Source organism: Ambystoma mexicanum, chromosome 8 (assembly GCF_040938575.1).
Source record: "Ambystoma mexicanum isolate Mex_15411 chromosome 8, UKY_AmexF1_1, whole genome shotgun sequence".
NCBI classification, from domain to species: Eukaryota; Metazoa; Chordata; class Amphibia; order Caudata; family Ambystomatidae; genus Ambystoma; species Ambystoma mexicanum.
The window spans coordinates 559396613-559419063 of record NC_090929.1 but is presented as its reverse complement, the minus strand read 5'-3'; the positions used below and the strand labels follow the sequence as shown (position 1 = coordinate 559419063).

At 41.1% G+C, this 22451-nt stretch overlaps 1 protein-coding gene across 4 annotated transcripts in view; it reads right to left on the bottom strand.

Annotated features, from left to right (window-relative positions):
• AJAP1 (adherens junctions associated protein 1) overlaps window positions 1-22451 on the bottom strand; it is a 992092-nt gene that overhangs the window by 579111 nt on the left and 390530 nt on the right. The gene's annotated exons all lie outside the window — the stretch shown is intronic.

Here is a 22451-nt window from a genome sequence, read left to right as displayed (position 1 = left end):
ATTATAATACCTGTCAGAATTTGTAGACTTTTATTTCAAACTATATGTGGCAGTGATGGACTCATTCTTAAGGGACTGCACGCAAGCCATAAAGTTTATGCAAGGACGGGAGTTTAGCTGATAAGAACATCTTCACAGGGAGGGATCTTGCTTCTCTATATACTAAACATAATTAGGGGGCTTCGTTACAGATGTTAGAGGAGTTGATATGGGTGTGCAAATGAAATAAAAATACTCCAAATCCATGTGTCTGTGTCACATTAAAAAGGTGCTTAACATAATCTATTTCCACAACAATGGGCAACTCATGGTCACCCATTATTGCCAACATGAAACCCAACATGTGCAAGGAAATGGTCTTTTATGTAGACACTATCAATAGCCACAGTCAAATATTATAATGGAAATAATAGATTAAGAATCAAAAAGTTGTGTGGACGGGCACAGAAAAAACAGGGATCTTTGTTCCTTGCAAAGTTGAACCATCAGAATAGCTATTTAAAAAATATGCCTACTATCAACATGGACGTCCCTGTTGTAGTGATTTACTGCAATAATAAGGGAACATTAAAGGAAAATCCATCTCATTGCCCAAGATCTCTGAATGGTCTATTGCACAATTAGTGCCACACAAACCAATAAAGGGACAGTACGACCTTTACTGTTTATTAAAAAGCACCACAAATGAAGCACATGTGGAAAAATTCACATATATCAGTGAAAACGGATGTAGAGACGGGTTCCTAGAGGACATGTACACAAGTTGATAAGTGGTCCTCTAATAACGGCAAAGAGGTATTGTTGGACTCACACAATAATTGCATGGCTAAAGAAAAAATAGAACTCTTTTGATGAAAACATTCAATCAACACATACAACTAATACTGTTTTGACCAAAGAAGGTATGGACATTAGGATTATTCATTAATTGAGGGGCTAATAAGGTGTTAATGTATGTTTGTAGGTTGCAATGCATTTTCATGAAATGTTTTCTGATACTTCCTATAATGACCAAATTTTTTAGCCCTCATTTTACTTTATGTCATAAATGTGCCCCTGTTCCTTCATTAAGCTCATCCTTCAACATTGTTCCTTCAAACAATGATCAAATGGTGGCCATACCTTCTGAGCTATGGCTGCTAAAACACCATGCTTTGTATTTAGATGCCTCGAACATTTGGTCCATATGTCATTCAAATCTCTACAAAAGACCATTTTTGGTGAGCAGCACCAAGAGACCCTTCGGGACATTCTTAAATAATCAATCAATCAATTAATCAATCACTCAACCTATCCATCCATTAATCTTTCATCAGTAAAAAAAAGAAGAAGAGCTTCCATGTTGGCTCTTGTCTATGTTCTTTTTTTTTGTATCAATACATACAAGGTCAGAGTTGTCACCATGCTTCACACGATTGATTCCATTAATAATGGTTTACACGGTAGAGTCAGCTAAGCTGATACAATAATAAAAGTGCTACGTTATTACTGTTAACAAAGAAAGTGGCTTTGGAGTGGTGTGACAGTTCATATGATGGAGCAGATATGTTCTAAGGTCGAAGGCGATGGTGGATTAGGTATGCATTGGTCATTCTCGGACACTCTTCTGGTACTGCTTTAGCCAAGATATTGGGATAAGGTTTCAGCTGTTTTTTGTATTATTTGGAGGACTAGAGTCTCCAGAGGAGATGCGAGTTGTCAGTGCCTATTGTTGTATTTTCTCTATGTTCTGCTGTCTATGGTAATTAAATGTACTTATCCAGGTCTCCAAGGAAAGCAGGAAAACCTCAGATGTTCTTATTGTCATTTCAGATTCCACCATTACAGGGCGGCACATTCCCAGCACAGCAGCTACTCCAAAATCTTTTAAGTTGCAACACTTTTAGAGTTGCTGCTAGGCCACACGCCTGAAACATCTGCGGCAAGGAGCAACAATGAGAGATGAATACATTCAGAAAGCCATTTTATATAGTTTATGTCCTGTAACAAATAACGTCATGAAAACTACATACATTTTAAAAATCCCACTGTCTACGGGCCATTCCTTTGACTTCATTGAGATCAGGGAGTGGTGGAGTAGAGCTGAAGAAAGACTGCACCACCATTACCCTCCAACGCGGCTCTGAGCGCGATACCCACACTGTATCTGCGACCCACTTCTACATCGTTTTGCAAGGAGATGTGTTAGTTACATTCATGCAAAACACATAGATTCACTGGACGCAACGCGCCTTATTGTCAGAACAATGTTTACCATTATATTGTGCCCAAGCGAAACAAGTTTGAAATCCTCGAGCAAATAAAACAGCACAGACAGATACAAAATAAGCAGCTGTTTGTCTAGCAAAGCCCATCTCTATTCTGCCCGAGACGTTACAGGGGTTTACAGAGATTTAATTCAGACTGCTGCTCCGTTATCTCAGCATGCAGGAGCGATTCCGCTTACGGCCACTTTGTGCTGCAATAATTAAGACTGCTGATTTGAGACATCAAGCCGGAATGTAGTCTAATTTTCTTGCAATGTGAATTAAATCTGTCTCACCACATTATAGGGTTTTCATGAATCGCCTTCAGCTAGTGCAAACCTTGTGTTTGTTGAGACCGGCACAGTGAAGCCAGTCGGAATAAAAATAGGAGGCTACAGTGGGTTAACAGTTTAGCACATTTCTTCAGTTTCACTTTGGGGATTTTCTTTAGATATTGTTTTCTGATGTGTGCAGCTTGGCAGGCCATTTGACAGGAAAAGTTTAAGACAAGGTTAGGATTTTAGAAGTATGTCAAGAAAGGCCAGGTTTTTAACATGCAGTGACAGACAATGGGCAAACATATTTCAATGCGACTTTAACATTGAGAAACGCGTTCTGAATAGGTGCGTGTATGTGATAAATATGGAGAGGTACCTTGGCACTGAAAAATGCAAAGGAATCTCTTTTACTGATGGAAGGAAAGCTCAGGTGCAACGCGTGTGTCTTGGAAGCAAGACCAAGTGGTGCAACACAAGTTCGAATCCCGATCCCGCACCTAGTAACTACTCGCTGGTATTAATCACGTTATAAATTAACTATAAAATAAATACAAATAAATCAGATAAATTAACAATAAAATACATACAGATAAATCAGTGTGTGAATATGCGTGCGGGTGCATGTGTCTGAGTGTGTGTAAATATTGGCATGATCTAAAAAGCCTTTTCATTGGCATTTTCCCATTGAAAAAACACCTTTGTAAATCAGGCCCAGTGTGTTTGTGTGTGCCTCAGCAGAACAGGGCCATACTCGGCCATAAAATTGTCTTGGGCACCAATGAAAAAATGGCCCACAGATACGAATGGCTATTCATTCCTTTTGTGACACTGTATAGACAATAAAATGTGATGCACATTGTGCATTCTAAAGAATATTTATTCAGCAACACTGGTCAAACTTTTTAGCTGCATAGTGAAGTAATTTATCAAACTGGCTCACAACGGCCACACAAGTGGCCCACTTTTACCACAAAAAGTGGCCCACACCAGCATTTTGCGTTTTTGATTTGGCCATGAGCCTCTTACCCTAAATATCAGTCTGCGCCTGTAGCATGACCTTGCATTATTAAAATATGTCTTTCAGATGCTCGCCAAAAAGACAATTACTTATGACAATGCGCAATTATATTGTGCAAGTTTATGCTATTATCATAAAATATGAAGAAAAACAAAAATAGCAGTGTTGATCAACTCGGCTGATAGACGCAGTGGTCGTCAATAGACAGTTAAAAATAACGAATACAATTAATATTAAGGCCTACCCATTCAGGCTATAATGGGGATATGGGTACAGAGCTCATGAGCTCATGAGATGAAGGCATGGGCATACAAGGAGGCCTGAACATAAGAATAAGTATTAGCACCATTGGAATTGCTGCTGTCCAATGTAAAGGCATTTAAAACATGTTGCATCCAGCAGTAAATGTCTGTATTATTTGCTCTGCTACATTCAAGCCTAGACGCTATTCTTCCTCCCCACACAAGTGAAGTCGTTTCCATTAGAAAACCAGTCACTGAAGTACAATACCAATGGAAAATGGCTCCTCTTGCAGTCTGTATCCGGATTCTAATGCTCTCTGAGAATGGAGTAGAAATCTGTTAGCAGTACTATGCCATGATATGATATTATATGATATTTTATTTATATCGCGCCCATACACAAATGTTTCAGGGCGCGACGAGGCAAGGGAGGGGTACAAGGGAGGACAAAGACAAGGATCATACTAGGCCTGTTGACATTGAGAATGTGCAAGTGCAGGGGAGAGGGGAAGGGGAAAGTGCGAGAGGCGGGGTGAGTGGAACATGCTGAAAACATGATCAAGCAACAACAGGTAGTGCAGCCAGCTGTTGGCACAAGTGCAATAGTAGGCACAGACAAACATTGTCTAATAAGTGCAGGAAGGGGGGCTGTAGGGTTGCAGATACATACCCAAGTGCAGGGGTTGCCAGGATGCAGTGCAGGTATGCAGCTGAGTGGGGAAGGTATCTGGGCCTGAAATCAGGGGGTATCCAGGTGCCCAGTGCTGAAACAGACAAATTAGCAGGGGAGATGAAGAGAGAAGACAGAAGCAAAGAGCAAGGTTTAGAGTTGCTTCCAGAACCGAATATGGTTTTCCTCAAGATTCAGAGAGGCAGGGAACTGTTCCAGAGGGAATCCCCAGCCGAAGAAAGAAATATACCCCCAACTCGTTGCTTGGAGAAGCGACTGACCGTGAGGGAGTTGGAGGTGGAGTAGTGAAGAGCTCGAGAAAGAAGGTATTTCCGGAGGGAGAGTTGAAGGTATTGCGGACCCAGGCCACATATTACCTCGTGAATATTTCTTACCTCTGCCCTTGTACACCATCACAGCACTTGTCCCTCGATAGAGCCTAGACTTTGCTGTGTATGTCCAGGGTTTGTTTAGGATCAAAGAGGGTACTTGTATTCCTAAAGAGAAACTAATATGCACTAAGTCCATACTAGTGCAACACCATAGAGTACCTAGATTACCTATGTCGTAACTCCAGAGTACTGATCCATGCCTGCCCCCAGATATTTTGAAAACTTTTACGATGGCTCAGCAAGTTAAGTGCTCCTCTGAAGCATGAGGCAGACTGCAATTTGCAAGCTCCAATTGCTACAGCATGGCTTAGCCCTTCACACTCCCAAAGTCAATACATTGAGCCGCATTACAAGGAGAATAATCAGAAGAACTTTGAATGAGCTAGTACTTTCTGGATTTATGTAATGGCACACCATGTTTTCATCAATTTAGAGTACACCAGCACTTTTCCATGCTGAATGATAGTAAATATGATTTGATTTCGTTCAACTTGGAGCCTGCTCGCTTTCACATTAAAATCATGTGTTCTATATCTTTCTTGATTGTCAATAGGAATATACTGTAGGCCTTGTGCCTGATTATGATAGGTTATTTACAACGCGCTTAATACCCAGATGTGTCTAAGTGCTCCCCCGGGTTCGAACCTGTTTTGCTCTATGCTGTCTTGCTTCCCAGGCTAGGACCTTGCCCTTGAGCTACCATCCCCCAAAATTCCCTGTGTTTCGAATGTTTACGTCTTTCTTCACTCATACCTCTTCCTGAAAAATGATGCTGAGCCAATATTCACCCCTGTGTTCACTCACCAACATACCAGTGAAAGAGGCAATTCAATGCAGGCTCAGCCACAATGTCCATTAACGCTCTTAAAGAGTACCAAGGCATGTCCAGTGACTCGATCCTCACTTACTAGCCTAAACACACTGCCATCACTCACTTAAGCAGCACTTTCAGTCTCTCCCACATCCTTTGCTCAGATATATGAAAAGAGGGACCTATGCACACGGACATTCAGGGTTAAAAGAGAGACTCAAAGTGAGAACGTTCAAAAAAGAGACTTGGGTGAAGAGAAAGTGAGTGTTAGATGAAGGGAGGGAGGGAGCGAAAAGGGTGGCAATGCAGAGAGACAATATCGAAAAGAAGAAAGTGACAGTTGGCAGAGCAGGATCTAGGAGACAAAGTGAGAGTGAATCGAAGAGGGGAGTGTCTTTGTTAATGTGCGAGAACAAAGAGAGATTAGAAGAGTAGCTGCCTGGGAAGAATAATGAGAAAGTGAGGGATGGAAAAAAAGAAATTGACTCCATAATGTGCAAAAAAACGCAATGGAATGGTAAGTTAAATGGCTTAACAGGTCATCTGCTTAAAGACGAACCGTATCACAATTGGCAATGGTCACACGACTCATCTAGCCAAAACAACATTAAAGAAATGATATATCTGATTAACATTCCATCCTTTGGAGGTGTTGCTCATTATATGCTGTCAAGTTTGATGTTGTATGTCCCAACTCCCTTATGCACATGTCCTTTCTGCAGTGCACAGATCCATTTGCCAAGGTATTCTACAGTAGCATACGTTCACTGTACATTGTCTCATGGAGATAAACATTGCAGAATGCTATCTCTCTGGGTTGATGGAAAATAACCTGTTGCCTATGTTTCACAATTTTACTGGTGTTAATGTAGAGTCAGGGAGCACAGCATGTATGCCCTATTTAAAAAGATATACCCAGCCAAGACATAATGTCAGTCAGAAGGGAGAGGAAAGTATGAGACCTAAGCTGGGGTGGACAGCCATTATGGGCTGGCGTGGCACCATATTGGCCAGCCACAAAGAATATATGGCTAGGCTGGAGCCACCAATGCAAGCCAGTCTAGCCAGGTAGTAGACCTTACAATCTTTGCTTTACCCTTGATGCACAGTAGCTGTGCATCAGGGGTAAAGCAATCATTAGTGTTAATACATTGCTAGACTGGCTTAGATTGGTGGCTCCAGTCTAGCCATATATTCTTTGTGTGTCATGGCATTTTTTTACTTTGCATAAGTTTGATTGGGTGGTACACTGGCCTATATCGGTATAGCCAATCTGTATACACTTGCGTTCTGTAGCATGGGATTTTCTGCCAGAGGAAAGGCCTTACATGGTAATACTGGCATATATTGGTGCATCATGCATGGACATGTATGGGTACACCCAGTATGAACATGTTTTATAAACTGACATATGTTTTGGGCAAATTCATTATGGACATGTATTGCAAAATGGTCTTGTGCACTGTTGGTGACCTGCATCTACAAAATTGACTCGGGTGGAGTCGGTCACTCAATAATATTAGGAACACACATGTATGCATACTCCTTCAGTTCAAACATTCATCAACAGCCACTGATGTGTTTCTCTAAAACAGTATACGTTTGCTGTGTGACTATACTGTCGATTTCTAATACAATAAATGTTTCTGGTGCACTCCCTATTTTAATATTAAATACACGGTAGAATATTTATAGTGCATGGGGCTAACCATCATTTCTCTAGACTGAACAGTATCATCAAAATTCCTTATACAATCACAGTGAAAAGAATCGCCATGTTGCCCAAGCATTCCAAACGAGAATACACTCCTCATATATTTAATGTAAAGGCATATCATATTTATTCACGAGTTCTTGAAATTATATTTTCATCTTATCATATACCAAAAATTCAACAATTTATATTACATTTTCAACAACCTGTATGTTCATATTCCATAGAATCATTTCAATGTGTTTAACAATTTAATCACAATGTTGTTCTATTTGCCAGTTGAATATGCCTGCCATGCTATCCTAACGTATTCCCCCTTAGAGTGTTTCTTCACTGGTATTTTGGTATTTTTCATTCTGGCATGAAGCTATGGCAATGATGGCTCAGTTTGGAAAATGTTAATTTAATTAACATTTATGCCAGGTTTGTTAAACTCAATCATCCAGGGGGATATTTTGGATTTCAAAGCACCTATTGTGGGCCACTTGATTGGCTCTATCGCAAGTAAAAAGCATAACAATACACAGTGGCCGCGGGTGCATTTTCTTAAGCCGTTAAAGCAAGTGTTTAGTGCAAGCAAGCAACTGAGATGAGCCAGCCCGAAAACCACTCGGCAGATTTCAGTGAGGATATTCCACCCAATGAGTATAAATATTCTGTCAAAAGGGTGCATTTTACAGAACAATTTCCCAATAGATTAGATACAAATCCATTAGATTCTTTTTAAAATATATAAGTAACACATGAAAAATTGCAATATTGCAGACTGCAGATCACCCATGGTAAACTGGAGCATGTAATGGCAGGAAAACATGTAGTTTCTGTAAGGATATGTTTGAGGATTTTATTGGCAGTATGCAGTATGTAGTATGGAAATGCAGCCATTTCGAAATAGGTGCCAGGCACAGTTTTTCAGCAAGCATTATTTTTAAAAGCATTTAGCAAAACATTTTAGAAACATGCCAGTCATTTTAAAGTGCAGAAGTGCATAGGCACAATTTGGATGTTTTCATGTGCGTAAATCTGCATTAGAAATACATAATTAACCAACCTTATACTAAATGTCTTACTAACATATTAACTGCCCCTCTAACATTGTAATGCAGTTCGTGAGCACAGTGAAATTCATTACATTTTTTCATGAAGAACAAAAATATGTGCGACAGGAAGGTAAATGGAAACATTTGCCTGAAGCTTTCATTGTTCTGGAGCAGAGAGAATTATTTTACAAAACCTTTTTGCACGATGAATGGTAGGAATGGAGAGGTGGTACAGCTGATGTCATGGAAAGATGACTTGCAGTTGATAGACAGGGAGAGTTTTTTTAATGGGCAAAATGAGGGGAGGAGCTCAGAACTGCCTGGGATTTGAATGTGAACAGTGACTTCCAGGGATGGGACATCCGTGGCTGCAGTCTTGAAGACAAGATAGGGGGAGAGCTGTCTGGCTTTTAAGCATTCCGAGGCAGTGCAAGGCTGTGATCCCGGGAGTTGTGCAAGGAAGTTTCGCATAGACAAGGCTCCCGTCCAACGCACCATTCATGTAAGAGGTTTTGTCTTTTGGGGCAAACTCCGGATTTGGCAGTATTTTCTTGCAGTGGTAATTTTTCAGTAACCTGGAGGTAAACTGGCTTTCCCGTTAGGAGTAGTTCAGTATTACCTTATTTTGGTGATAATATGGTGTTAGCTTATATTGGTGGTAACTTTTAGTGGTATCTTGTTTTTGTGGTATTTTTAGAATTACCTTATTTTGTGGTATAGTAGTGAGCATTTTTTTTATACTACCACCCCATGATAAAACAAACCTTTCCTCTCTATTTGGATACCTCTTGGTCGCCTGCAGAGAACTCCCTAGACCTATCACACTTTCAGGGAGCACAATGAGTTTATTCAGAATACCACCTATTGTATGTGGCTTGTGTTACTGATTTATGTACATTCAGTAACCTATGTGCTCTGATGCACCGCTTTTCTCACAGCATGTAGAGAAAAGCGCATTCACAAATACACAACCTTCTGTCTTGCTTATTTGTATATATTTACTCTTGTCCTAAATTTGTCCCATGTGGTAAATGAGATAGCAAAATTCTTTACCACATTGGTAAACACTAGAATTACCCATTGACTTTTTCCCCTAATACAGTAAACATGGGAGACATAAAATAAAACCAATAAAGTTGCACCAGCTTTGCTTTTTGTTATAATATATTTATGTTATACACAATCCAGTTTACCACCTCGTCTTCTAAAAAATAAACACAGTGAAGAGATGGCAACATGGAAGAAATAAAAAACATTGTATTCAATTATTTTTTTTAATAAATGCATCAAAAAATATCAAAATAAAACACATCGCAAAATGAACTCGGTGTGCATTATTTTCTTAGCCAGTGCAAACATGCCTAGAGAAACATGATATTTTTCTTTTTAAAGTTATCTCACTATATACTGTCTTTCAATAAGTGTAATGCATCTCATACATTCTCAGGATCCTCATTTTTGACCTGACTCACCAAAATGTGTGAATTCCGAAGCACTTGCCACCGTGTTAAACAGTAAATCATATTGTGCCTTATTCTAATATATATTGGCCTAAGATTAGTCGCTCTGCGAAGAAAACCGCGTTGCAAAGTTCTGATTTTAGATCGACTTCACCGCCATTTTGGGATCATCCACCATTTTGCTTTCTGTTCATATGTAATTCTGTGTTCTAAAATGGTGGACTGTGTTTCCAAATTGTAACCAAGCCTTCCCGACCTTTGAGCCTAGTTAATGGTTAGACTGTCCGAGGGCTGAATGTTTGGACTAGGTAATGAGACCTTGTCCCAAGCATGACTTGTGGTCTAAGGATTGTCGGCATTAACAAGCCTCATCCACGAACATACATCGAGGACAATATTATGCAAATGTCGAGCCTGGACACTGGCAGAACTGCATTGAGAAGGGATATGTGCTAAGGCTCACTGTTAAACCCAGGAATACACTTTTCCATTGTAACTTGTTCGAAATACAAACCAAAGTAATCCATGTCCATATTGTTGTATGAGCTGTATGTGAACTCGGCACAACCTGTAGACCACAGATTATTAACTTGTAAAGGGGCTGGACATTATTATTGAATTGTATAAAAATGCGAATGTCTAGATGTCCAGTACCTCTCACTCCTCACTCTGACGGGCTGGTACTCATTGTGATGTATTGAGAGCCAGATAGATATCTGTATTTCTGTTTCTTTGTAACTGTACAGTAGATTAAAGATCTGGGAATCTTCATAGCCCGTGTTTGGTGTATTTCCTTTTGTGGTACTCAGCCCCGATATTTCCTTGCTTTTACAGAGGGTGCCCGAATAGGGACCCTCAAGATGAACCTCGTTGAAGGTTGACGTGGCTATCGGACCGGGATCTGACAGTAAAAAAGGGTGCCCCTTTCTTGGATGAGACGTGATACCTCAACAGTACTGCGTGACCCTAACACTGGACAGTGAGCCTGCGGTCCGAGACGGCATCTTGGCGAGGGTCCATATATTGAGGCGGGCAGTTTTGCCCAAATCACCAACCATGAGAGTCCTTTGTTTTCCTTAGTTATCCGATCGGACCTCCTTTAGTTCTTTGATCAGGTGAGTTGTGACCCGATTCTTAAGTGTCCTGATCATTTGTTTTGGTGCATTGTTCTCGCAAGTACAATTATTGTCCAGGTAACACCAGGAATCTGATATGCCTGAGAAATTGTCTGCCTGCTTTAGGGCATTATTCCGCAAGGGCAATCTTGGAATTTGGCCGTCCGGCGCCACAGGAGGGGTCGCCGGCGTGTACATGTACTGTAAGCACAGCATTGGTAGTATAGTGTTTAATGATATTTGGCACACACAAACTAGACATGCTTCCGAACTTCAGTGGCCAACCAATGGTAGTTTTGCGATTCCTTTTATAGAATATTTAGAGTCTATATTGTTAAAGAAAAAGTCTTGACCTGCAGCATTTGATGTATTACAAAATTGGAAGAAGGAAGCTATGCAGCAACTTAAAGGTAGAGAGAAACATGCACGCTGACATATGTCCAACACAAAGAAAGCGTTATTGTATGATCAAAATAAACAATCAGAGTCAGTTAGAAATATGGATAGGGCTTTTCAACTTGGTATTCAGAAAATATATCCATCTAAAGATTTTCATGTATCTGATGAATTAATGGATAAACTTCTAAATTAACAAAGGCCTGGTGCCACTGCGCCACCTCCGTATGTACCTATTCATGTTGCTTTACCTCTTCCTGCTGTCATTCCTCCTCCCGTAGTAATTCCTGTTCCTTCTATTGTTCCTTTTCCTCTGGTTATTGTTCCTATTCCTATCGTTGTTCCTCCACCTGCACCTCCGCCTTTGACTTCTGTTACGGGTCTGGTAGATTTGTCTTCTGCACCAGTGATAGCTCCTTTGTTACCGATTGTACAAGATTTGTCTACTCTTTCTCTTCCAAGTGGTTCTGTCCCACTTGTAGTTGATAAGGGAGCGGAATCAGAGATTGTAACTCGCAATACTGTGTCCAAAGAGAGAAAGTGCGATTTGACTGCATGGGCTAGACAGTGCATGGAGAAGGGTGAACAATCTGTTGTTTTGCCACACTCTCTAATCTAGAAGGTTTTCCTGAGAAAAATGTTTTCATTGAAGGATTGGGAATTCATTTATCTGTAATGTGGAACAGACTGGATGATGTAGATCTCCCACAACGATTGAGGGATCTGAATGTTTTAGCATATTCAAGAGATACTGCGGAGAAAGTATATGAGCACGTCAAGAGGGTTTTTGAGTATAGAAGGGAGTTAGAAAGGTTACGAAATGAAGAAACTGATGGTGATAGTTTGAGCACTATTTTTGTACAGAAACGGTTCCTTCCTCTTTATAAGTCGATGAATGAGGAAACACGAATTTGCACAAGAGATGTGATTAGGAGGATTTCAGACATGTCAATATCTCCCGTAAAAGTATATCACACGTATAGTCAGTATACACCAGAAATGCAGAGGAAAGTGATACAGGTTATGGTAGAATACCTGCAGGATGAATGTATAAAGGAAAGTGATACAGGTTATGGTAGAATACCTGCAGGATGAATGTATAAAAAGAAAGATTTGTTGTCCCGCAGAATTATTGAACATTTATAAGAGAGCTTTTTCGTCTGACACTTCTTCAGCTGCTTTAGCGCTCGATTTAGCTCTGTTGCTCAGTAAGCGTTCAGAGTTTCCTATCTCTCAGTTGCCTATGAGAGAGGTTCCTACGACATTTGTTCTTGAGACAGGAAGTGAACACTATTAGACAATCCATCCCTGATATTAGGAAGAATCCAACAGGGTTCTATAAAGAGATATAATCTATCTTGCAGTCATCAGTATTTACTTTGAGTGATATAGATTTGTTATTTCCCAAACTCCTACCCATTGATTTGTGGAAACAGATTAGGACTGTAGACAATGTACCAGGGTTAGGGGACACATGCGATAATATGGTTAGACAAGATAGAGATAGGCCAGCTGGCGACAGACCGCCACAGGTAATACTGACTTTGCCTGATAGAATAATCACAAAACTAAAAGCCATAATTCCTGAGAGAAGGATTATTTGGGACAAAGTTATTGCTTGTGTCCAAGGGAAGTCTGAGGGTGCTACCAAATTCTTTAATCAGTTTGAACAAGTGTTTTCAGATTTCAGTGGACAAGATTTGAGCACAGAGTCTGGAAAACGACTATTTGTAGACACATTTGTGCATGGAGTGTTGGCTGACATCCAGTCGTAAATTATGACTTCTGAGAGTGCTTGGCAGGCTAAGTCTCAGTCTGAAGTATTGCACATGGCTCAGTACTATGAAAACCGGGTCAATAATTAAAACAATAGAATCGAAAAAAAAAAGGGAGACCTGAAAACTAAAGTTGTATGGCAACAGATTGTTAGAGGTCCTAGAAAGGGTAGTACAGTTTAGGGGACAGTATGCTCCACAGGGTAATGCGCCGTTGGGTCCGGTACACGCAAATCAATGTGCTTATTGCAGACAAGAGGGACATTGGCAAGCACAATGCCCGATCCTCCAGCAAATTACGAATAACACATTTGGTACTATGGGTAGACGATCCAGAGGCTGCCCTGGGGCGAGGGGTCCTGGTAGAAGTCAGTTTTCTCAGAATTCACAACCTTTTCCACAGGACAATCAGTCACCGGGTGTGGATAATATAAACATTTTTGATAATCCTTCTGCTGCCTATCTCTCTGAAGACCTTCCTTTTGAGAATATATTATTTTGCTAGGGTTGCCCGAAGCAGGGTTTGAAACCAACGCCTATTACCGTTAATCAGAAAAGTCCCTACGTTGAAATGATAGTGGGAAATAGGAAACATCTATTCTTGATAGATACAGGTGTACAGGAGTGTTCCATTGACCATCCACGGGTTCCAAACATTCCACTGTCAGGGCAAACCATTGTTTTTGTAGGGTTTTCTGGTACACCAGTAGTTTGTCCGGTTTCCTCGCTGGTACCGATTACACTAGGTCCATTCATGGACCACTGTCTGTTTCTTTTGATAACGAACTTTGGAGAGAATTTGTTGGGGTTGAATCTGTTGAAAGAATTAAATGCAGTAATTCACTGTTCTTCGGATGGAGTGCGTTTGATGATTTTACCACAGCAACTTTCTGTCTCTCAGTTCCTGGCTAGTCCTGTTCCGCCGGAATTTAGTGATGTTCCTGAGTGTTTATGCGTGATTGATGACAATGATGTCGGTGTTCTACAAATTGAGCCCGTTAAAATTATTTTGAAACAAGGAGTAAAGTTGCCACGTGTTCCTAAGTATAAGATTTCGGTTGATGGTGAGCAAGCTTTGAAGTGTATAGTCTCCGATTTTGTACACCGTGGGTAATTGAAGAAATTGCAGGTAGCTTGTGCAATAGTCCGATTTTGCCTGTGTATAAGAAAGGCGATAATGCAATTCCTTTTCGTTTCATCATTGATTTACGCACTATCAATAAGATTGTTGCTCCACAATTTCCTATTGTGCCTGATGTAACGACGATATTATCTATGATCCCAGCTTCTGCTACTTATTTTAGTGTTGTAGATCTTAAGAATGCTTTTTTTTAGCATTCCTATACACAAGGATAGCAGATACTTGTTCGCGTTCACCTTAGGGGATACTCGTTTACATTCACCCGTGCGCCACAAGGATACACGGAAAGTCTGAACATTTATGGTAGGGCTTTGAAAGAGGAGCTTGACACACTCGAGTTGCCTACCACTTGTACATTGCTCCAATACATAAATGATCTTCTTTTAGCTGCTGATTTAGAAAGTGCCTGTAAGGAGGGCATTGTGTTGTTGCTTATTCACCTAGCAAAGCATGGACATAAAGCTTCACTCAAAAAGTTTCAATATTGTCGACAGGAGGTTGCCTATTTAGGCTATCTCCTGTCAAAGGAGGGAAGAAGGTTGACACCTGAATGGATTAAAATAATTTCTAGCATGTCTGTCCCAAATTTACAGAAGGAAGTCAGAGCCTTGATAGGAAGGGCTTCTTAGTGTAGGCAGTGGATCCTAAACCTTTCCTTAGTGATTAAACCAATGTTGGCTTTGACAAAGAAGGGCATTTCTTTGCCATTGCCGTGGAACTTGGAACACCAGAAAGCGTTTCATCTGCTCAAGACTACACTGTGTTCACCACCAGTTTTGGGCACACCAAATTATGAAAAGGCCCTCAAGTTGTATATGCATGAAAGTGTTGGATGTGCTTTGTCTGTATTAAAGCAGGAACATGGAGGGAAGAATAGGCAGCGCAGCTATTTTTCTTCCGCCCTTGATCCTGTTGCATGCGCTTTGCCAAGATGTTTGAGAGCTGTCGCTGCTGCTGATGCGTCTGTAAAACAGAGCAAAGGTATGGTCCTAGGCCATGCTTAAACCTTGTTGGTACCTCACTCTGTAGATGTTCTATTAAACAGAACACAAACACAACACCTCACCTTCGCACGATTAACGAGATATGAATTGATCTTGTTTGCACCGAATATTCAAATTCAGAGGTGTTGTGTATTGAATCCGGCTGAAATATTACCTTTTCCCGCAAGATACTGCTTGCAGTGACGAAATGTCATATGACTGCCTCTACACCACAGAGCAAGAGACTAAAGGTAGGATTGATCTGAAAGCTACGCCTTTGAACAACCCACAAGGGGAGCTGTTTTGTGATGGCTCCTGCTTCAAACATCCGGATGGTACATCCGCCGCTGCTTATGCCATCACCACATTAAGCATGATTGTGGAAACCAAGAGAATCACGCATAATTCCGCGCAGGCCGCAGAAATTATTGCATAGACTCGAGCTTGTGAACTTTCCGAAGGGTTTAAAGTAAACATATATACTGATAGTCAGTATGCTTTTGGGGTAGTTCACAACTTCGGTAGACTTTGGGCAGAACGAGGTTTCTTGACCTCACATGGAACAAAGATCCAATATGGCTCATTCATAATACGGTTACTTTCAGCGCTTGCACACCCCACTCAGTTAGCGATCATGAAATGCGCAGCACATCAGAAAGTAATAAATGATGTAGGAAAAGGGAATGCTTTTGCTGACCAGATAGCCAAACAAACTGCCACTGATCTCTATTCAGAAATGTATACTGCAAGAGAAGCCACAAATGTTTGCACTATAGATGAAGGTATTAAATCTGTAAAGAATATTCAAGCCGATGCCACATCAGAGGAAACTAAACAATGGGCAGAGGGTTTGGCAAGATTGGATGATGACGGGTGTTAGAGGGAAAATGGATGCTGCCAGACGTGTACATTACAATGCTGGTCGCAATGGCTCATGGGCCCTCTCACATCTGTACAAGGAAGGTTTCCAAAATGTTACAAAATGTCTGGGTGAATGATAAAATCTCGAAAACAGCTGAACGTTTTGTCCAGAGTTGTGTGATCTGTCTACAGCACAATATGGGAAAAGGCACATTGACATTGAGGGGTAGTTTTGGTCCACCTTCTGTCCCCTTCGAAGTTATACACTTTGATTTCATTGAAATGGAGCGTTGTAATAACTTTAAATTTGTCTTAGTTGTTATTTGCGCCTTTAGTAAATGGGTTGAAGACTTTCCTGTTAAAGATGCTACAGCAATAACAACGGCGAAAACCATGCTTAAGGAATATTTTCCTAGGTTTGGTTTGCCAAGTGTCATCTGGTCGTACAATGGTCCACATTTTATCTTAGCTGTAATTCTGCAGATATGCGCAGGATTACAGATCGATAAACGGTTTCATTTGGCTAGACATGCTCAAAGTGCTGTATTGGTAGAGAGACATAATGGAATTTTGAAAAACAAGCTTGCTAAAACGAATGCCGGCACCAAATTAAAATGGCCGGACTCCTTACTGATTGTGTTACTATCAATGAGAACAACCCCACAGACTAGGACTGGGCTCTCCCCTTTTGAAGTGGTTATGGGTAGGCCAGCTAACATTTGGAATTTGCCTTAGCCAAAGGCCCTGAGGGACATTGAACATGTACTTCTTTCTGATTACTGTGACCGGTTAACAAAAAATCTGTATTTGATTTGTCAACAGGTGCGAGAAGCCCTCCCAGTCAAATAGGAGGGGCCAAGTCACAGTATCCGACCTGGTAGCTGGGTACTTGTAAAAGCAATCGAAAGAGCATCCTGTCTCACAACGCATTGGAGGGGCCCACATCTAGGCCCTACTGGCCACACAGACCGCTGTACGAGTGACGGGACGAAAGCACTGGATCCACATGTCTAATGTCAAGAGGATTCCCTTCCCTTTGCCACACAATACTGAAGATACAGAAAATCCTACCTGCTCTGCTCCCAACCTTTTTCACCACTGTTTTCAGGAAGCAATGACACGTTGTTCGCAGATCACACCGTACCAGGAGTCACAAGGTACAATCTGCGTCCACAGAGCTAGACTTACTGCGCGGTCCAGCTGTGCCAACGGGAAAACCACAGTAGGGCTTGTCTTTTGGCCCTGTCTTTTTGCATACAGAGAAAAGCTGTTGGCTAGGGATAGGGAAGAACTAAGAAAATGCGCGATCAGGAGATCGCCAGCAAATGAACTCTGGTGTTTTTCGATTAGAAGAAACAATACCTGTTATCGCTCTCACTCGTACGGAACAAAAAAGTGACTTTGTGGCCAATCGAAACAATGTACAATCAAACACATGGGGCCTCATTCCGAGGTTGGAGGTAGTCATGGCGCTGTTAGCGCCATGACTACCTCCAATACCGGTACCGAGTCCACCCTCCTTCAATGGGGACTAACTGGTCTATTCCGACCTTTGCGGGACCGGTAAATCCCCATTGAAAAAGCCATTCCCCATTCCCATTTCAGCCCCCATAGGGCTCAATGGGAAGGGGGAAGGCGCTAATAACGGTACCACAAATAGCGGTATCGTTATTTGCTCTGAAGTCCCTTAATGGGCCCTGTCCACAATGCCTGTTAAAACCAGGTGTTAAGGAAGGCACCCGCTAAGGTACCTCGGAATAGGGCGCAAAGGGATTACTGGCACCGATATCCTTAACAGTGCCCGGTATCCTTTTGCGCCCACCTTGTAATGAGGCCCATGGTCCTTTAAAACGTATTGTTGTCTTGTAATCATGTTAACCGCCTTCACAATAGTAATTGCTCTAGGATTCTGGTAAATGGAAGAAGTACATCCTCTTGAAATGTTTTGCCTACTGAAAATGTACCCACTGTATTTACACCTTTCGTGCATCTGCACACTCTATCTCCTGGAGACTCTCAACACAGACAGAATTACCACAATAACACACTACTGCTTATCATGAATGTGACACTTGCCATTTTGAACAAGTCTAATTGCTGGGTCTGCTCTCATTTACCGCAACATGGAGACAAGGGGTTGGACTGGTATATTCATCCTTTGCCTTTTACTACTGCATGTTATGTTTCTTGAAGGGCACTATTCTTTGGCCGATGGAATAATAGCATCTCGGGGAACTTTGATGGAACAAATTTGAATGAATTTGAGAAACGAGTTCTAACGCCCGTGGGATGCTCACTTTTCGCACATAGGAGCAAGTTTAATATTGCTTCCATTAGGCCTTCTGATAGACTGTCTAGACAATTTAAATCTCTGATCTCTTTCAAGATGGCTCCTATAGGAAATAGGGATGCCATGCCACCTTCCTACACTGTTAACCATAGCCCCGATTCAGTTTCTTTCTGCATAAAGAGGAATGGTACTCAGTCAATGGGTGATTTCAAGGGTTGCACCAATGTTGCGAACTTGATCAGTGAGGACAGACCTTTGTATGTAGGCGAACCTGTCTATTTCATTTGCGCCAATGAACGTTCCCATGGGTACCTAGGGATTGGCAGGGAACCTGTTATTTAGGGATCCTGTTGCCAGGGGTATTTTTAGCTAGTACTACAGAAATCTCTAAAACTCGTCCAAGGCGGGATGAGAATGGCGATACTTCATTACAAGTTCTGGATGACGTAGCAAAATCCTTTGTACTTTTCTGGGGGCAGATACTAAACTGAGGATATCAGAAGACTACCGATAGTAATGGAGAGATCTATCAACCGGAACACTGACATACTCTATAACATGACTCTAGAACAGAAAGCAATAAGGTTAGTGGCATTACAGAACCGGATGGCATTGGACGTCATCCTGGCCGAGCGTGGTGCAGTATGCAAATTAGTGGGGTCCACTTGTTGCGTTTTCGTACCAGATTCCTCCCCAACCTTCTTTAAGGCTATACAAAATCTGCACATCCTTAGTTCAGAAGTGCACGTTCCCGAGGGAAATTGGGAACTTAGCGCTTGGTTCTGGGACTTCTTATGATCTTGGGGATGGAAGCTACTTTCAGTCTTATTGATTATTCTGGGTATTCTGTTGTTCTGCTGTTGCTGTATACAATGTCTTCCTGCCATATGTTCAGTGTTAGAAGGATGTTGTAAACAGACTATGGGAACACTAGGTCAAAAGGTACGCGCACCGGAAAGAATGACCAATGAATTTGTGTTGAAAGAAATTTCCGTCACAGACCTTATGGCGATCGATATCTCTGATGATTGTGATTCAGGATGTATGGACATTGAGACGTGAAGTTACTCGTAAAGCGACTAAAAGTAGTTTAGCACTTGGCTTAGGCCAAAAGGAGGGTTCGTTAAATGGGAAATCATATTGTGCCTCCTTCTAATATATATTGGCCTAAGCCTAGTCGCTCTGTGAAGAAAACCGCGTTGCAAAGTTCCGATTCTAGATCGACTTCGCCGCCATTTTGGGATCATCCGCCATTTTGATTTCTGTTCATATATAATTCTGTGTTCTAAAATGGTGGACTGTGTTTACAAATTGTAACCGAGCCTTCCCGACCTTTGGGCCTAGTTAATGGGTAGATTGTCCGAGGGCCGAATGTTTGGACTAGGTAACGAGACCGTGTCCCAAGCATGACTTGTGGTCTAAGGATTGTCTGCATTAACAAGCCTCATCCATGAACATACATTGAGGACAATACTATGCAAATGTTGAGCGTGGACACTGGCAGAACTGCATTGTGAAGGGATATGTGCTAAGGCTTATTGTTAAACCCAGGAATAAACTCTGGCATTGTAACTTGTTCGAAATACAAACCGAAGTAATCCATGTGCATATTGTTGAATGCGCTGTATGTGAACTCGGCACGAACTCTAGACCACAGATTATTAACTTGTAGAGGGGCTGGACATTATTACTGAATTGTATAAAAATGCGAATGTCTAGCTGTCCAGTACCTCTCACTCCTGACTCTGAAGGGCTGGTACTCATTGTGATGTATTGAGAGCCAGACAGCTATCTGTATTTCTGTTTCTTTGTAACTGTACAGTAGATTAATGATCGGTGAATCTTTATAGGCCGTGTTTGGTGTATTTCCTTTTGTGGTACTCAGCCTCGATATTTCCTTGCTTTTACAACCGGAGCTTTATCTATGCGAACCTCCCTCACACAGTTCAGCTCACGGACACTGCCTTTGGAATTCTTTCTATTTCGAAAGCTATCAGCCCGGCACAGCCTCTTCAGCCTTGCATATCAGCTGTCTTCAAAAGTGCATCTCTGAAGCCCAGCTCCCAGGTCTCAGGGAGACACCAACAGCACTCAAATCTCTGGCAGAACTGTTCACATTCAGATCCCAAGCAGCTCTGAGCTCTTCCCCTCAGTTTGCCCATCAGAACATTGTGCTCCGTGTAGAATCAATGCATGCCACAGTAGACACATATATATTTTTTCCCTATCATTACTGAAGTAGGTCCTGATATACTTGCCACTACCACACTGGGGAAAATGGCAACATGTAAAGGGTGTGTAAGAAGTGTATCCCAAAGCTCAACTTTCATTGAATGTTATGGTATATGTTTAGGACTTATGTTTTCCATGTAAGGTACCCTTTTTATGAAATGTTTGAATTAAAGGCACACACATGTTGCCACACCAGAAATGTTTTTTTTTTTTGTGAATAAGTTTTACTTAGAAAAGCTTCCACAAATAAATGTGTAATGAAAGTAGAAAAGGAAAGAGAAAAAAAAAGAAAAAGTTCAATTGTAAACAGTTAAGAAGCATATCAAATATAGTAATACATTTCAGGGTCAAACATCACTTAAAGTACTTAAATCAACTTGATGTACCCCAAATTTCACATACAAAAAGTAAAACATCAGTTACTAATGACACCTGCAATGTTGCACTAGACACCTAAAAGAATGTAAGCTTGTACTTAAATAGTAATAATACAACATTGCTATGTTTTCAGATATTAAATCGGTTTTAGGTGAGACAACCTTGTAATGGTATCTCCAGGTTACTCTGATGTCTTACAGGGCATATGTGAGTATCTTTTGAGCTAAAATTATTGCCATCTCACTTTAATAATGGTGCCACATTTTTAATGTATGGCTCCAAAGTCACATTCCACTTGGCTTTGTCTTAAAAGTAATGTGCAAAATAATGTTAAGGTGACCTTTTACTTCTGGGTATGCTATTTGCATTATTTCTATGTATGTTACATGTTCACTCACAGTACATTGTTTATCTTTCTTTAGTATTCCATGCTTATAGGCGCTGCAGATTGGTGTCCATTCAGTTGCCCCGCCGCAACTGAAGCATCCACAGCGTAGGAGGATTTTCTTTGCTCTCCACCTTCAAAGGAAGTTTCTTAGCACTGTTCCCTGCCCATGTGTAGTGTCTGGGGCCTGATCTGGACAGAGGACCTAACATTTGACACGTTTGACTTAGACAATTCAGATATTGTTCCAAAACTATTAGTTTAGCCCTACTTTGGTTAATGCTGTGATTGCCACTTTAATACTGCTGACTTGGCAATTCACCGAGGGCAGCCACACGAAAAGCCCATTGGAGTTACACTCACAAAGGACTAAATTCCACAACAGCACAACTGGGGCAAAAAGCAGGAGCTCGCAATTGCTTCCACGTTATCTGAGAATGCACTGCTCCTGGTTTATCCCGATGGAAGTGCAGAGCGTTAACTAGATACATTTAAGAACATCTATTCTTCTTTTATTATCAATTGAACTTTGGCCACCTCTCGAATGAAAATATTATCTTTAATAAATGCATTGAAAACCGCTTATTCTTCCTTTCCATCTTGGCTATGTGTAATAATGGGAATTGCACTGCGCGCAGTGGCTAACAGTCTGTTTTTTCGAACTTCATACACTTCCATTAGAAAATGATAAATGGCACAATTTAAACGCATTATACATGGGCATGTTTGAGAATCTAGTCAAAGGTGCATATTACATGGGCAGTTTTAAATTGCATTTTCTAATGTAATAATGTATTTGGACATTTCGGGCATGATTCACAGAAGCGTTTTATAATGTCACAAAACCCCCTAGGAAAATAAATCTGCCTCATTGATTTGAACAGAAAAAACGGGCTCCCTTTGTTGTGGATTAACATCCGTGCACTCACTTGCCTTAACAATCCTGGGTGAGTTATCAGAGTGTGTGGATAGATTTTGTATTTACATAATAGTATTAAATCGAATGTTAACTTTGCTTTGGGCC